The following is a 19118-nucleotide window of genomic DNA, read 5'->3' as shown; positions in this document are numbered from 1 at the left end:
GATAGCTTGTGTCTTTCTCAGAACTTTCCTATTTGATTTAAATGATCTAAATTTCTGGAATGCAGTTGTTTAAACCATTCCTTTATATCCATTTTACTTCTGTACGGTCATTACAGCAGTGAATGTCCCCTCTTTCATTCCTGATTTTAGTAATTTGGTATGAGTCTAGTTCTCTCTCTCCTTTTTTGGTCAGTCTATGTAAAGTGTGTAAATTTTGTAAAGCTGTTCAATATGCCAAATTTTGGTTTCATTGATTCTATTTTCTATTTCATTTATTCCCACTCAAATATTTATCATTTCCTTCCTTTTCTTTGCTTTTGCTTAAGTTTGATTTTCTTTGTTTCCTTAAGATGGAAAGTTAGATTATTTATTTTATATCTTTCTTCATTTTTATGTGCTTACAAATATAATTTTCTCTCTAAACTATTTTAGCTGCATTTCAGAAGTTTTGGGTTGTCATGTTTATATTTTTACTTTCCTCAAATTATCTTCTAATTTTTCTCTTGATTTTTTTCTTTGATTAATTGGCTATTTAGAAGTAGCTTTTCGCAGGAAAAAAAAAAAAAAAAAGAAGTAGCTTTTCAATTTTCTACATATTTGTAATTTTCCCTAAGTTTTTGTTGTTGACTTATAATTTAGTTTCATTGTTGGCTGGAGAACATATTTCATTGATTTCACATCATTTAAATTATTTTTCAGGATTATATTAGAGTCTAGCATATGTCTATCCTTTAGAAAGTTTCATGTGGCCTGAGAAGAATGTGTATACTTCTGTTATTGGGTAGAACATTGAATAAACATCTGTTAGTATTAGTGTTGTTCATGTCTTCTATTTCTTTGTTGATCTTCAGCCTAGATTTCCACCCATTATTATGGAATTTTCTATTATTGTTGATGTTTCTATTTATTCCTTCAATTCTGTCAGTTTTTGTTTCATGTATTTGGGGATTTTGTTGTTAGGTACATAATATGTTCATAATTATTTTTTATTGATGGATGATTCTTTTATCATTATATAATGTCATTAACTTTCTGTAACAAATATGTTTGTTTTCAAGTCAATTTTGATTGGTATTAGTTTAGCCAATCTAGCTCTCTTATAAAGTCTGCATAGTACATATCTTTGTATTATTTTTGTTTTAACATATTTTTTAAAGCTTATGTTTCTTTCAGCATATATCCATTCTATCCATATCTGCTTTTTAAATGGACTTAATATTCTATTTATGCTTAATGTAGTTACTGAAAAAGTAGGATTCACTTCTGTCATTTTCTATTAGTTTTTATATGTTTTACATCTTTTGTTTCTCTGTTCTTATATTCTTGCCCAATTTATGTTAGACAGTTTCTAGTTTATCTTTTTAATTCCTTTGAACATCATCCCCCTTCTCTGTACTTTTATTGCAGTACAAATTATATATATATATATATATATATATACACACACACACATATATATATAAACACACACATATATACAAAAACTTATATATAAAAAGCCCATCAATATACTGTATAATGAGTATTTCATGAAATTGTTTTTAAAAGTTGCAAGAAAAATAGTACCAGCAAAACATATGTGTATGTTGTCTTATTTACCTATGTAGTTACCTAAACTATTTCACTTTATTTCTTCATATGGTTCTGAGTTAAAGTCTGTCAGGAAGCATTTAACAGGAGGCTTCCTGGGTGCTGTTTCCTATCTCTCTTGAGCCCTCTGTTCCTTATCAGTCCTTGTTGGGCAGGAGGAGCAGGCAAGCCTCTCCCAGGATGGAGATCAAAGAGACGGGATGCTTGCGTAAGATTTCCTTCATTAGCTTTTCCATAGGGTGAAAAGTAACTATTTAGGACCCTATTTTCATGTGGATCACCTCTTGGCCTTATGGCCTCTATTGCTCTTTGCTTCCTTGGTAAACTTGCAAAGTCTGGTCTCTTGATCTTTATCTAAAGAAGCTACTGGCATATATACTCTTACAGAATTCAGTAAAGCACCTTTGCTTCATCAGAGCTTGGGTCCCCGTGTCTGTCTATCTGTCTATCTTTCTTTCTTTCTTTTTCTCTCTCTCTCCCTCTCTCTCCATTTCTGGCTGATTCCCTGGAGTGCGAAAGCCGGCTGCATAACCCAGGGAATATTAGCCTGTTTCCTTCTTTCAGTCTCTTATCATCGACTCCTGAACACCAGGTTCCGGTCCAGTAAAGGACCAACAAAAGCCCACTGTCCTTTCATTGCAGCCTGAAGAATTCTCTTTAGTATTTCTGGTAAGGCAGCTCTGCTAGTGACAGTTTCTTTCAGCTTTTGTTTACTAGGAAATGTATTAATTTCTCTTCACTTTTGAAATAAATTTAAACTGGGTATAAAATTCTTGACTAAAAACATTTTCCTTTAAATACCTTGAATATCATGCAACTGCCTTATTTCATTTTTCAGTCACTAAGTTGTGTCTGACTCTTTGCGACCCCATGAACTGCAGCATACCAGGAGTCCCTGTCCTTCACTATTCCCCAGAGTATGCTCAAACTCGTGTCCGTTGACTTGATGATGCCATCCAACCATCTCATCCTCTGTCTTCCCCTTCTCTTCCTGCCTTCAATCTTTCCCGGCATCAGAGTCTTTTCAAATGAGTCAGTTCTTTGCATCATGTGGCCAAAGTATTTGAGCTTCAGCTTCAGCATCAGTCCTTCCAATGAATAGTCAGGGTTGATTTCCTTTAGGATGGACTGGTTGTATCTGCCTTCTGGTTTCCATGTTTTCTCATAAGAATTCACCTGCTAATCTTACTAAAGGATCTATTTCACATGATAGTTTTTTTCTCTCTTGCTACTTTCAAGATTTGCTCTTTGCCTATGATTTTCATTAATCTGTGATGTGTCTAGGTGTGGATCTATAAGTTTTTCTTCCTTAGAGATCATTAAGCTTCTGGAATGTGTGGCTTAATATTTTACTTAAAATTTAGGAATTTTTCATACATTTTTTCTTTAAGTAATTTTTCTGTTCTGTTCAATTTATTTTTTCCTTCTGTGAATCACCTGTGCTTTAGTATGCTTGATGATACCCCACAGGTTTCTGAGGCGCCCTTCATTCCTGAAATCCTTTTTTTTTCTCTTTGATCCTCAGACTTCATACTCTCTATTGGCCAATTTTCAAGTTTGATGATTTTTTATCTGCCAGTTCATATCTATTTTTAAACCCCTCTAGTACATTTTTATTTCAACTCCAGAATTTATCATTTATTCTTTTATTTATAATATCTATCCTTTTATTGATATTTTCTATTTGATAATACTTTATTCCCATACTTAACCTTGAATTCTTTAGACATGATTTCCTTTTGTTCTTTGAAAATATTTATAATAGCTGATATAGTCTTATTTACTTAGTATAAAATCTGGGTCCCTCAGGGACTTTTCCTGCTGATTACTTTTTTCCTTTTTTATGTAACATACTTTCCTGTTTCTTTAAGGGTCTTTTACTTAGTGACTGAAAACTAGATATTTTAGATAATATATTATTACAAGCCTATATCAAGTTCTTCCACACTCCCCACCCCCCAAAATGTGTTGTTGCTGGTTTGTTCTTGTTTTTTATTTTCTTACTGCTGCTTACTAGTTAAGCAACAATATTGGGCTAGTAAAGTATATTATGTATTCCTGGCAGTGTGTAGCCATTGAGTGCCCTGCTAGTTTTTCTGTAAAGTTGTTTTAAGTGTGGGCTTCTTAAAGACCACACTTGTGTCAGTGAAATTTAGCAGTGAGGCAAGAATGAATCATGTTTGCTTAAATATCTTTCCTTTATATCTTCTACTTTTTTCCCAAGGGGACGTATCTGAGAAAGAGCACTCATAAACTTCAACAAGTTTTCAAGACACTTAAATTTCACTTCCTGCTTGCATAGGGTCTCAAGATCATCCAGAGATGAGTGACTGAGAAATTTTTCCTTCATAGGATTTTACTAGGTATGTGCAGAACTTTCTGCATAAGTGAATCCTACTAGATTTTGCCAGAAATATGTCAGAGCTTCCCAACGTTCTCTATCATTGTTAGTTTTCCAGTACATCCTTTTAAACTCCTGTCCAGGTTCTACTTTGCCCCATCAGAAATCACAGTCAGGCAGCCAGGATGTTCCCAGATTTTGTTACTGTTTGGATAACTGAATCAAATAAAACAGTAACCAGAACTTGAGAATGCTGACTTTCCAGGGAGCAATAATTTTGCATAAAATATTTATTTTGCTCTAGGGATGGTGCTCTTAAGAGAACTTCAAAAGAAGTTGGATCTCTCCATTGTCTGCAACTTTTGGCTAGTGCACAAGTTAGCCTAGGAAGGATAAGTAAAAGAAATAGACATAAATTAAAATGTCAGATCTTGTTGTCTAACTGAGAGTCAATAGTTTATACTGGATAGACCATGTCTGTTTGATCTGTGGCTTTGGTTAATCATCGAGTTAAGAAATAGTCTTGTTTCATTTGTTTCAGACATATTTTCATTTTTTAAAAATGAGAACAAGTACATCAAGGTTTTTACTTAACTATTTTGAAAGTTGATTCATAAAGGGAACTTTTAACTGGGTAAAATATTTGAATAGAGAACCACTCTGCTGTCTTTGGTGGCTCAGACGGTAAAGCATGTGCCTACAATGCAGAAGACCTGGGTTTCATCCCTGGGTCGGGAATATCCCCTGGAGAAGGAAATGGCAACCCACTCCAGTACTCTTTCTTGGAAAATCCTGTGGACAGAGGAGCCTGGTAGGCTACAGTCCATGGGGTCACAGAGAGTCAGACACGACTGAGTGACTTCACTGACTTCACTTTCTGCTGTCTTTGAACTTTGAGATTCCATTCTTCTGTGACTTTAAATATACTCCTGTCCCTCTCCGACATAAATCACAGCAGGATCCTCTATGACCCACCTCCCAGAATATTGGAAAGAAGAGCAAAAATAAACAACTGGGACCTAATGAAACTTAAAAGCTTTTGCACAACAAAGGAAACTATAAGCAAGGTGAAAAGACAGCCATCAGATTGGGAGAAAATAATAGCAAACGAAGCAACAGACAAAGGACTAATCTCAAAAATATACAAGCAACTCCTGAAGCTCAATTCCAGAAAAATAAATGACCCAATCAAAAAATGGGCCAAAGAACTAAACAGACATTTCTCCAAAGAAGACATACAGATGGCCAACAAACACACGAAAAGATGCTCAACATCACTTATTATCAGAGAAATGCGAATCAAAACCACAATGAGGTACCATTACACGCCAGTCAGGATGGCTGCTATCCAAAAGTTTACAAGCAATAAATGCTGGAGAGGGTGTGGAGAAAAGGGAACCCTCTTACACTGTTGGTGGGAATGCAAACTAGTACAGTTGCTATGGAGAACAGTGTGGAGATTCCTAAAAAACTGGAAATAGAACTGCCATATGACCCAGCAATACCACTTCTGGGCATACACACCGAGGAAACCAGATCTGAAAGAGACACGTGCACCCCAGTGTTCATCGCAGCACTGTTTATAATAGCCAGGACATGGAAGCAACCTAGATGCCCATCAGCAGATGAATGAATAAGGAAGCTGTGGTACATGTACAACATGGAATATTACTCAGCCATTAAAAAGAATTCATTTGAATCAGTTCTAATGAGATGGATGAAACTGGAGCCTATTACACAGAGTGAAGTAAGCCAGAAAGATAAAGATCATTACAGCATACTAACACATATATATGGAATTTAGAAAGATGGTAACGATAACCCTATATGCAAAACAGAAAAAGAGACACAGATGTACAGAACAGACTTTTGGGCTCTGTGGGAGAAGGCGAGGGTGGGATGTTTTGAGAGAATAGCATCGAAACATGTATATTATCTATAGTGAAATAGATCACCAGCCCAGGTTGGATGCATGAGACAAGTGCTCAGGCCTGGTGCACTGGGAAGACCCAGAGGAATCGGGTGGAGAGGGAGGTGGGAGGGGGGATCGGGATGGGGAATACATGTAACTCCATGGCTGATTCATGTCAATGTATGACAAAACCCACTACAATATTGTAAAGTAATTAGCCTCCAACTAATAAAAATAAATGAAAAAAAAAATATACTCCTGTGAAAATAAATTTTGTAATCTACAGAAAACCTCCTTCCATATACATAAGGCTGGGGAATTGTTTGTATTAACTTATAAAAGAATGAATATAAATGAAAAGCTTTTCCATTTTGGACAAAGTTATTTTGGGGTTGTGATGAAAATAATCTTCATTTAAATGAATTTACCTTTTTTTAACTACCATTATGATTCTGCCAATATGATGTTTAAAACTTTGAAGAGAATAATTAATCATTGCTGCACATGATACTGGATTTAGAATCATAGAAACAAAACACTGTACCACATTTGTGCATATAGATAGATAGAAGGGAAATTAACACACAGTAACCTATGAGGGATAAACAGGAGGCCACATCCCTGAAATTTCCTCAGTTTCAATATGGAGAAGATATTTAGTTCCACATACAAGTTGGAGAAAAGGATATTTTCCACTTAGCAATAAAATATGATTTGAATTTAATGGTTTATCTGACCAAAACCAGAAAAAAGTAAAAAAAGAGATGTAATATTAATTTTTGATGTCCTTTTTTTGATTATTTTTTATTGAAGTATAGTTGCTGTAAAATATTATATAAGTTACAGGTGTATAATATAGTGATTCACAATTTGTAATGTTTATACTCCATCTATAAAATATTGACTATATTCCCCATGTTGTACAATATATCTTTGTAGCTTATTTTCTACCTAATAGTTTTTATCCCTAACCCTATATTGCCCTTCCTCCCTTCCCTCTCCCAACTGGTAACCACTAGTTTGTTCTCTGTGTATGTGAATTTGCTTCTTTTTAGTTATAGTCAACAGTTTTTTGTAATTTTTTACAATCCACATGTAAGTGATATCATACAGTATTTGTCTTTCTATTTTTGACTTATTACACTAGCACAATACCCTTCAAGTCCATTCATGTTTCTGTAAATGGCAGAATTTTGTTCCTCTTTATGGCTTAGTACTACTCCATGGTGTATGTATGTAAGTACATACACATACTACATCTTTTTTATTCATTCATTTGTTTATGGACACTTAGGGTGTTTCCATATCTTGGCAGTTGTAAATATTGCTGCTGTGAATACAGTATGGGGAGCACGAATGGTTTCAAATTAATATTTATGCTTTTTTTCATATATCCAGGAGTAGAATTGTTGGGTCATATGGTAGTTCTATTATTAGTTTTTTGAAAACCCTCCATACTATTTCCCACAATGCCTGCACCTATATAGTCTTACCAAAAGTGAAGGAGGGTTCTTGTTTCTCCACACCCTCACCAACATGTTATTTCTGTTCTCTCTGATGATTGCCATTCTGACAGGTGTGAGGTAATATTTCATTGTGGTTTCAATTTGCATTTTCCTGATGATTAGCAATTTTGAACATCTTTTAATGTCTCTGGTGGCCATCTGCATTTTCTCATTGGAAAAATGCCCATTCAATTCTTCTGCCCATTTTTCAATTGGGTTGTTTCTTTTTCAAATACTAATTTATATGAGCTGTTTCTATACTATGTAAATTGACCCCTTGTTGATAGCATTATTTGCAAATATTTTCTCACATTCCATAGGTTGTCTTTTTGTTTTGTTTATATCTCTATTCTTTATAAAGCCAAAAGTATTGTGTATAAAGTTAAAGGTCAAAGTAATAGGGCCTAGGATGTAGCTGAATGGAATTCTTGCATATATTGATCAAAAACAACCCCCCTCAAGAAACAAAACATAGATCAATCAAATTACTATAAGAATATCATTATGAAAATACAGCCTTCTGAATACTGAACAACTTCCATATACAAAGTAAGGATTTTACATTTATGAAGTTGATAAAATACTCTCCAAAAAGGATTAAATATTTTCAAATCCACTTCAACCAATTTCACTCAACACAATTTCTAACATCATATGGTCTGTTCAGAGTCTTTTGATGCCTCATGGACATTATGTTTGAAAAGTAATGTGTGCATTTATGTGTATATGTGTGAGTATGTATAATGGTCCTTGTAATGTAGTGACTTTAGTCCAATCAGCTAATAATCCACTCAGCAGTTTATGTGATTCCACTCCATTGAACTACATAACCCACTTTAGAGCTTGGCTAGCAACTCAGCTCTTTTCAAGAGATAGAGAAGCAGAGAAATCATACAGCAGTGCATTCTATCAAGAAAGCCTCCTTCCCTTGGGATCTTTAAAAAGCAAATTTTTAGTAGCTCTATATCTACCTTTTTCACCAATAATGAATACAAAAGGGAGAGAAAGAGTACTATATAAGCTTCTCATACTCCAAGACAAATTGTGATACACAGTTATGGAATTATGACTGTATGTGTCAACACCAGAAGAAATTTTGCTGTTTTCCATTTAACCTTTTATATTACTGAAATAGTTATTTGGTCAACATTTTCAATATGTTTTATCTTTTCAATTCACCTATATCACTGGAATCAGTTCAGTTCAGTCCTTCAGTCATGTCTAACTCTTTGAGACCACATGAACTGTAGCATGCCAGGCCTCCCTGTCTATCACCAACTGTTGGAGTCCACACAAACCTATGTCCATTGAGTCAGTGATGCCACCCAACCATCTCATCCTCTGTCATCCCCTTCTCCTCCTGCCCTCAATCGTTCCCAGCATCAGGGTTTTTTTAAATGAGAAAGCTCTTCGCATCAGGTGGTCAAAGTATTGGAGTTTCAGCTTCAACGTCAGTCCTTCAAGTGAACACCCAGGACTGATCTCCTTTAGGAGGGACTGGTTGGATCTCCTTGCCGTCCAAGGGACTCTCAAGAGTCTTCTCCAACACCACAGTTCAAAACCATCAATTCTTTGGTGCTCAACTTTCTTTATAGTCCAACTCTCACATCCATACATGACCACTGGGAAAACCATAGCCTTGACTAGACAGACCTTTGTTGACAAAGTAATGTCTCTGCTTTTTAATATGCCATCTAGGTTGGTCATAATTTTCCTTCCAAGGAGTAAGCATCTTTTAATTTCGTGGCTGCAATCACTATCTGCAGTGATTTTGGAGCCCAGGAAAAATATAGTCAGCCACTGTTTCCATTGTTTCCCCATCTATTTGCCATGAAGTGATGGGACCCACATGGCATGATCTTAGTTTTCTGAATGTTGAGCTTTAAGCCAACTTTTTCACTCTCCTCTTTCACTTTCATCAAGAGGCTTTTTAGTTCCTCTTCACTCTCTGCCATAAGGGTCATGTCATCTGCATATCTGAGGTTATTGATATTTCTCCCGGCAATCTTGATTCCAGCTTGTGCTTCTTCCAGCCCAGCACTTCTCATGATGTACTCTGCATATAAGTTAAATAAGCAGGGTGACAATATACAGCCTTGACGTACTCCTTTTCCTATTTGGAACCAGTCTGTTGGTCCATGTCCAGTTCTAACTGTGGCTTCCTGACCTGCATACAGGTTTCTCAAGAGGCAGGTCAGGTGGTCTGGTATTCCCATCTCTTTGAGAATTTTCCACAGTTTATTGTGATCCACAAAGTCAAAGTCTTTGGCATACTCAATAAAGCAGAAATAGATGTTTTTCTGGAACTCTCTTGCTTTTTCAATGATCCAGCAGATATTGGCAATTTGATCTCTGGTTCCTTTACCTTTTCTAAAACCAGCTTGAACATCTGGAAGTTCACGGTTCATGTAGAGATGAAGCCTGACTTGGAGAATTTTGTATATTACTTTGACAGCATGTGAGATGAGTGCAATTGTGCGGTAGTTTGAGCATTCTTTGGCATTGCCTTTCTTTAGGATTGGGAATGAAAACTGACCTTTTCCAGTCCTGTGGCTACTGCTGAGTTTTCCAAATTTGCTGGCATATTGAGAGCAGCACTTTCACAGCATCATCTTTCAGGATTTGAAATAGCTCAACTGGAATTCCATCACCTCCACTAGCTTTGTTCATAGCGATGCTTCCTAAGGCCCACTTGACTTCACATTCCAGGATGTCTGGCTCTATGTGAGTGATGACACCATCATGATTATCTGGGTTGTGAAGATCTTTTTTTTACAGTTCTTCTGTGTATTCTTGTCAACTCTTCTTGATATCTTCTGTGTCTGTTAGGTCCATACCATTTCTATCCTTTATTGAGCCCATCTTTGCATGAAATGTCTAATCTCTAATTTTCTTAAAGAGATCTGTAGTTTTTCCCATTCTATTGTTTTCCTCTATTTCTTTGCATTGATCACTGAGGAAGGTTTTCTTATCTCCTTGCTATTCTTTGGAACTCTGCATTCAAATGGGTATATCTTTCCTTTTCTCCTTTGCTTTTCACTTCCCTTCTTTTCACAGCTATTTGCTTTTCACTTCCCTTCTTTTCACAGCTATTTGCTTTTCGCTTCCCTTCTTTTCACAGCTATTTTCACAGCTATTCAAATGGATATATCTTTCCTTTTCTCCTTTGCTTTTCGTGTCCCTTGTTTTCACAGCTATTATATCCAAGGCCTCCTCAGACAGCCATTTTGCTTTTTTGCATTTCTTTTTCTTGGGGATGGTCTTAATCCCTGTCTGCTCTACAAAGTCACAAACCTCCAACCATAGTTCATCAGGCTGTCTGTCTATCAGATCTAGTCCCTTAAATCTATTTCTCACTTCCACTGTATAGTCATAAGGGATTTGATTTAGGTCATACCTGAATGGTCTAGTGGTTTTCTCCACTTTCTTCGATTTCTGTCTGAATTTGGCAATAAGGAGTTCATGATCTGAGCCACAGTCAGCTCCTGGTCTTGTTTTTGCTGACTGTATAGAGCTTCTCCATCTTTGGCTACCAAGAATATAATCAATCTGATTTCGGTGTTGACTATCTGGTGATGTCCATGTGTTGTTGGAAGAGGGTGTTTGCTATGACCAGTGCATTCTCTTGGTAGAACTCTATGAGCCTTTGCCCTGCTTCATTCCATACTCCAAGACAAAATTTGCCTGTTACTCCAGGTGTTTCTTGACTTCCTACTTTTGCATTCCAGTCCCCTATAATGAAAAGGACACATTTTGGAGGTGTTAGTTCTAGAAGGTTTTGTAGGTCTTCATAGAACTGTTCAACTTCTGCTTCTTCAGCATTACTTGTCAGGGCATAGACTTGGAATACCGTGATATTAAATGGTTTGCCTTGGAAACGGACAGAGATCACTCTGTTATTTTTGAGATGGCATCCAAGTACTGCATTTTGGACTCTTTTGTTGACCATGATGGCTACTCCATTTCCTCTAAGGGATTCCTGCCCACAGTAGTAGATATAATCATCTGAGTTAAATTCACCCATTCCAGTCCATCTTAGTTCGCTGATCCCTAAAATGTCGACATTCACTCTTGCTATCTCCTGTTTGACCACTTCCAATTTGCTTTGATTCATGGACCTAACATTCCAGGCTCCTATGCAATATTGCTCTTTACAGCATTGAACCTTGTTTGCTTCACCATTCCCATCCATAACTGGGTGTTGTTTTTGCTTTGGCTGCATCCCTTCATTCTTTCTGGAGTTATTTCTCCACTGATCTCCAGTAGCATATTGGGCACCTACCGACCTGGGGAATTCATCTTTCAGTGTCCTATCTTTTTGCCTTTTTATGCTGTTCATGGGGTTCTCAAGGCAAGAATACTGAAGTTGTTTGCCATTCCCTTCTCCAGTGAACCACATTCTGTCAGACTTCTCCACCATGATCCATCATTAGAATATACAACATAAAATTATCAGTATAATATGGCCACTGTTATAACAGGTGGGACAGGAAAGATGACTTTTTGGCAAATCAGTAACTAACTTCTGGAAAATTATGCAAGAATGATCTCACCTAAGCAATGTATCTTATAATTAACTGAATATTTAAAAGGATCTCACAACAATTTGGGGTTTATTAAATTAAAGCTACTACCTATATCCTCTGGCACACAGAAAAGTCCTTCATGTACCTTAGGAAGTAAGTGGAAAGACATTCCATGCTCATGAATTAGAAGCCTTAATGTTGTTAAGATATTAATACCACACAAAGCTATTTATATATTCAATATAATTCTTATTAAAATCCCAGGAACATTTTTGCAGAAATATAAAATTATCCTAAAATTTATATGTGATGAAAAGGACCCAAAATAGCCAGAACCATCTTGAAAGAAAGAACCAACTAAGAGTTCTCACATTCATGATTTCAAATCTTATGACAAAACTACAGTAACCAAAACACTGTAATACTGGCTTAAACAGAGATGTATAAACCAATAAAATACAATAGAGAGCCCCCAACTAAACTCTTGCATGTATTGTCAAATGACAGGGGTTCAAAGAACATTCCATGGGGATATGACAGTGTTTTCAATAAAAGATGCTGGGAAAACTGGATACCGGCATGAAAAAAAATAGTCACTTTCGTTGCATGATATACAAAAATTGAATCAAAATAGATCATAGGGCTTAAGGTAAGAATTAAAACGATAAATTTTGTAGAGGAAAACTCAGGCAAAAGCTTCAGAACTTTAGAGTTTGGTAATGATTTTTTGGATATGATAGCTAAAGCACAGATAACCAAAGAAAAATTAGATAAATTACAATTTGTCACAATGAAAACTTTTATTCATCAAGAAACCCTACCTTTAGAGGGAAAAGATCACCTACAAAATGGGAGGAAATGTTTACCAGTAATAGTCTGGATAAGTAATATCCAGACTATTTAAAGAAATATTACAAATTAACACAAAGAAAAAAAGCTATCTAAAATGGGTAAAGGACATAAATAGTCATTTATTCAAAGAAGATACACAGATGCAAAATATACATATGAAAAGATGTTCAACATCAGCTATCATTAGGGACAACACAAGTCAAAACCTTAATGAGATATCACTTTACACCCATTAGGATTGCTATTATCAAAAGCAGACAAAGAGACAAACAGGTAACAGAAAATACCCCCAAAATAGCAGGTTTTGTCAAGGATGTGGAGAAATTGGAATCCCAATATTTTGCTTATAGCAATGTAGAATGGTGCAGCCAATGTGAAGAGCTTTGTGACGTTCCCAAAATAAACATAAAATTATTCTATGATTTAGCTATTCCATTTCTGGTTATTTATTTCAAAAGAATTGAAAGCAAGGACTTGACATATATCTGTACATCAATGTTAACAGCAGTATTTTGGTCAAAAAGTGAAAATGATGCACATATCCACTGACAGATAATAAACTAAACATGATATATATACAATGGAATATTATTCAGTCTTAAAAGAAAGGACTGAAGCTCTGATATAATGCTACAACCTAGATAAACCTTAACCGTGAAATAAGCCAAACCCAAAAGGCCAGGTATACAATTCTTCTTATACAAGGTACCTTATGTAGTCAAATTCATAGAGACAGTTGGTATTTGTCAGTGCCTGGGTGGAGGAATTTAGAAGGAGTTAATACTGTGTGCAGTAGTCCATGGGGTTGCAAAGAGTCAGACATGACTGAGTAACTGAACTAATATTTATGGACATGGAGTTTCAGTGTGGAAAGGTGATAAAGTTTGAGAGTGAGGATGAAACGAAAGCAGTTAATGCCACTGAATGATACAATTAAAATTGTTAAAATTGTGAATTATATATATTTTACCAGAATAAAAAAATCTAGTAAAATAGGTTTGTCATTATTATATCAATATCAACAAAACAGTATGAAGTCCATAATAAAAATGTTTTTAAAATTACACTTGCCATTACTGCTATTACCATTACTATTATTCTGTACTATTAGAAAAATTTTTGCATATTTATTGTTTAGCACATAATTCAACTTGTCTGGAATCTCTTCTATCATTCACAGCATTTGAGAGTCAGACTCCCTGTAACTGTGTGTCTCCCCAGGCTTTCAACCATGACTAGTTGGACTGGGAGTAGACAGATGATCTAGTCTGAGCCAATTATTCTCACTCCCAGGAACTAAGAAGAGAAATAGAGAGATACTCAGCCAGAGTTACCAGATGACCAGAATCAAAGTACAGGAACTATGAGACATATATATTCTTTCCTGCAGATGAACAAGCAAAGAAAACTAACCTACAGCAAGAATTCTTTTTCTCAAAATATTATCAGATCCCTGATCTTAGGTGTATAAAACAACTTCATATTTACATCTCTACAGATATATCTATATCTTTAGATTTAGAATCCTTCCCCAGTCTGGCACCTAAACACTAAATCTCCAAGTTAACATGAAAAAAGAAAACCATTTTGAATAATGGTGTGAGTGGAGGCAAATGCAATATCCTATGAGTATATCCCTGTTAATGCTATTTGACTAATTCTTCACATAATTTATCACTACTTTTACCAACACCAAACATGCAGTTCTTGTTTAGTCACTTGGTCATGTCTATCTGTGGACTGCAGCAGGCCAGGCTTCCCTGCCCTTCACTATCTCCCAGAGTTTGCTCAGATTCATGTTCGTTGAGTCAATGATGCCATCCAACCATCTTATCCTCTATTGCCCCCTCTTCCACCTGCCCTCAATCTTTCCCAGCATCGTTTTTTTCCAACTAATTGGCCAAAGATTATTGGAGCTTAAGTTTGAGCATCTGTCCTTGCAATGAATATTCAGGGTTGATTCCTTTAGGGTTGACTGGTTTGATCTCCTTGCTTTCCAAGGGACTATCAAGAGTCTTCTCCACATGACAGTTCAAAAGCATAAATTCTTCAGTGCTCAGCCTTCTTTATGGTCCAACTCTCACATCTGTACATGAGTACTGGAAAAACCATAGCTTTGACTATACGGACAATTGTCAGCAAAGTCATGTCTCTGTTTTTTAGTAGACTGTCTAAGTTTGCTATAGCTTTTCTTCAAAGGAGCAAGCATCTTAATTTTGTGGCTGCAGTCACCACCCACAGTGTTTATGGAGCCTAAGAATATAAAATCTGTCACTGCTTCCATTTTTTACCCTTCTATTTGCCATGAAGTGATCGGACTGGATGCCATGATCTTAGTTTTTTGAATGTTGAGTGTTGCATCAGCTTTTCACTCTCTTCTTTCACCTTCTTCAGGGGGCTGTTTAGTTCCTCTTCACTTTCTGCCCTTAGGGTGGTATCATCTGCATATCTGGGGTTATTGATATTTCTCCTGGCAGTCTTGATTCTAGCTTGTGATTCATGAAGCCTGGCATTTCACACGATGTACTCTGCATAGAAGTTAAATAAGTAGTGTAACGATACACAGCCTTGACGTCTCCTTTCTAAATTTTGGACCAGTGTGTTTTTCCACGTCCAGTTCTAACCATTGTTGATCCTAACACTGGATCTTGCTAATTACCAGAGCAAGTAAAGTCTTGTTTCTTTAGAAAACAAGAGGAGAGAACAACTCCAAAAAACTTCAGTGTGTATTTTTCTTTCATTTGTATTTGGATGAGGCACTACTGAATATTTTACCAAAGTTCCAAGCCTTAGAATTAAAAGAATGTGTATATCTCCATAAAGGAGTGTCTCAGGTGGCTCAGTGGTAAGGAATTTGACTGCCAATGTGGAAGACACAGGTTTAATCCCTGCATCAGGAAGATACTCTAGAGAAGGAAATGGCAACCCACTCCAGTATTCTTGCCTGACACACGCACATGTATTTCCATGCTTATGGAGAACATAAGGTCTAATACAGCCACTGCAAGCAACAATAAGTTTTGTAACACTACTAAAGATGGAAAATAAAGTTAGACTTTGAATTCTTATTTGTTACTCTTTAGTATGGGAAAGAGGTCTATTAATCTATGCAGAAGAGGTCATGGAACAAATATTTCAAAATAAATATATGTTCTAAAGGAAATGGCTCTGACTCTCCTCCTACTCTATTAGTTACTTGAATCTCTGAAATTCTACCACAGGGAAGGCCAAACTAAGCAAATATGAAGATAATAACATGATAAAAAAAACTACTTTTTTTCCCATTAAGAGTTAAAGATAAGTGCTCTCAATTTAATATCATTGATTCCATCTTTGCATATGCAAAGTGGAATATAAATGGGAATTTAAGCCACTATTTTATATAATTTTCTTAAAATGGAATTTTGTCATCTAAAGTGTGTAATTATAATAAAAGAGAATTCACTTTGACAATATTGATTCTTCCAATCCATGAACACGGTATGTTTCTCCATCTGTTTGTGTCCTCTTTGATTTCTTTCATCAGTGTTTTATAGTTTTCTGTGTATAGGTATTTTGTTTCTTTAGGTAGATATGCTCCTAAGTATTTTATTCTTTTTGTTGCAATGGTGAATGGTATTGTTTCCTTAATTTCTCTTTCTGTTTTTTCATTGTTAGTATATAGGAATGCAAGGGATTTCTGTGTGTTAATTTTATATCCTGCAACTTTACTATATTCATTGATTAGCTCTAGTAATTTTCTGGAAGAGTCTTTAGGGTTTTCTATGTAGAGGATCATGTCATCTGCAAACAGCAAGAGTTTCACTTCTTCTTTTCCTATCTGGATTCCTTTTATGTCTTTTTCTGCTCTGATTGCTGTGGCCAAAACTTCCAACACTATGTTGAATAGTAGTGGTGAGAATGGGCATCCTTGTCTTGTTCCTGATTTCAGAGGAAATGCTTTCAATTTTTCACCATTGAGGGTGATGCTTGCTGTGGGTTTGTCATATATAGCTTTTATTTTGTTGAGGTATGTTCCTTCTATTCCTGCTTTCTGGAGAGTTTTAATCAAAAATGAGTGTTGAATTTTGTCAAAGGCTTTCTCTGCATCTATTGAGATAATCATATGGTTTTTATCTTCCAATTTGTTAATGTGGTGTATTACATTGACTGATTTGCAGATATTAAAGAATCCTTGCATTCCTGGGATAAAGCCCATTGGTCATGGTGTATGATTTTTTTAATATGTTGTTGGATTCTGTTTGCTAGAATTTTGTTAAGGATTTTTGCATCTATGTTCATCAGTGATATTGGCCTGTAGTTTTCTTTTTTTGTGGCATCTTTGTCTGGTTTTGGAATTAGTGTGACGGTGGCCTCATAGAATGAGTTTGGAAGTTTACCTTCATCTGCAATTTTCTGGAAGAGTTTGAGTAAGATGGGTGTTAACTCCTCTCTAAATTTTTGGTAGAATTCAGCTGTGAAGCCATCTGGTCCTGGGCTTTTGTTTGCTGGAAGATTTTTGATTACAGTTTTGATTTCCTTGCTTGTGATGGTTCTGTTAAGATCTTCTATTTCTTCCTGGTTCAGTTTTGGAAAGTTATACTTTTCTAAGAATTTGTCCATTTCATCCAAGTTGTCCATTTTATTGGCATAGAGCTGCTGGTAGTAGTCTCTTATGATCCTTTGGATTTCAGTGTTGTCTGTTGTGATCTCTCCATTTTCATTTCTAATTTTGTTAATTTGGTTCTTCTCTCTTTGTTTCTTAATGAGTCTTGCTAATGGTTTGTCAATTTTGTTTATTTTTTCAAAAAACCAGCTAAAAAACCTCGAATAGCCAAAGTAATCTTGAGAAAGAAGAATGGAACTGGAGGAATCAACCTGCCTGACTTCAGACTTTACTACAAAGCCACAGTCATCAAGACAGTATGGTACTGGCACAAAGACAGAAATATAGATCAATGGAACAGAATAGAAAGCCCAGAGATAAATCCACGAACCTATGGACACCTTATCTTTGACAAAGGAGGCAAGGATATACAATGGAAAAAAGACAATCTCTTTAACAAGTGGTGCTGGGTAAACTGGTCAACCACTTGTAAAAGAATGAAACTAGAACACTTTCTAACACCATACACAAAAATAAACTCAAAATGGATTAAAGATCTAAATGTAAGACCAGAAACTATAAAACTCCTAGAGGAGAACATAGGCAAAACACTCTCTGACATAAATCACAGCAAGATCTTCTATGACCCACCTCCCAGAATATTGGAAATAAAAGCAAAACTAAACAAATGGGACCTAATGAAACTTAAAAGCTTTTGCACAACAAAGGAAACTATAAGTAAGGTGAAAAGACAGCCCTCAGATTGGGAGAAAATAATAGCAAATGAAGAAACAGACAAAGGATTAATCTCAAAAATATACAAGCAACTCCTGAAGCTCAATTCCAGAAAAATAAATGACCCAATCAAAAAATGGGCCAAAGAACTAAACAGACATTTCTCCAAAGAAGACATACAGATGGCTAACAAACACATGAAAAGATGCTCCACATCACTCATTATCAGAGAAATGCAAATCAAAACCACAATGAGGTACCATTACACGCCAGTCAGGATGGCTGCTATCCAAAAGTCTACAAGCAATAAATGCTGGAGAGGGTGTGGAGAAAAGGGAACCCTCTTACACTGTTGGTGGGAATGCAAACTAGTACAGCCATTATGGAAAACAGTGTGGAGATTTCTTAAAAAATTGGAAATAGAACTGCCATATGACCCAGCAATACCACTTCTGGGCATACACACTGAGGAATCCAGATCTGAAAGAGACACGTGCACCCCAGTGTTCATCGCAGCACTGTTTATAATAGCCAGGACATGGAAGCAGCCTAGATGCCCATCAGCAGATGAATGAATAAGGAAGCTGTGGTACATATACACCATGGAATATTAATCAGCCGTTAAAAAGAATTCATTTGAATCAGTTCTAATGAGATGGATGAAACTGGAGCCCATTATACAGAGTGAGGTGAGCCAGAAAGATAAAGAACATTACAGTATACTAACAGATATATACGGAATTTAGAAAGATGGTAACGATGGCCCTATATGCAGGGCAGAAGAAGAGACGCAGAAGTACAGAACAGACTTTTGAACTCTGTGGGAGAAGGGGAGGGTGGGATGTTTCGAAAGAACAGCATGTATATTATCTGTGGTGAAACAGACCACCAGCCCAGGTGGGAGGCATGAGTCAAGTGCTCGGGCCTGTTGGGCTGGGAAGATCCAGAGGAATCGGGTGGAGAGGGAGGTGGGATGGGAGACCGGGATGGGGAATTCGTGTAACTCTATGGCTGATTCATATCAATGTATGTCAAAACCCACTGAAAAATAAAAATTAAAAAAAAAAAAAGA

Source organism: Muntiacus reevesi, chromosome X (genome assembly GCF_963930625.1).
Source record: "Muntiacus reevesi chromosome X, mMunRee1.1, whole genome shotgun sequence".
Classification (NCBI taxonomy): domain Eukaryota; kingdom Metazoa; phylum Chordata; class Mammalia; order Artiodactyla; family Cervidae; genus Muntiacus; species Muntiacus reevesi.
The sequence above is the reverse complement of the archived record's forward strand: the minus strand, read 5'-3'. Positions refer to the sequence as shown.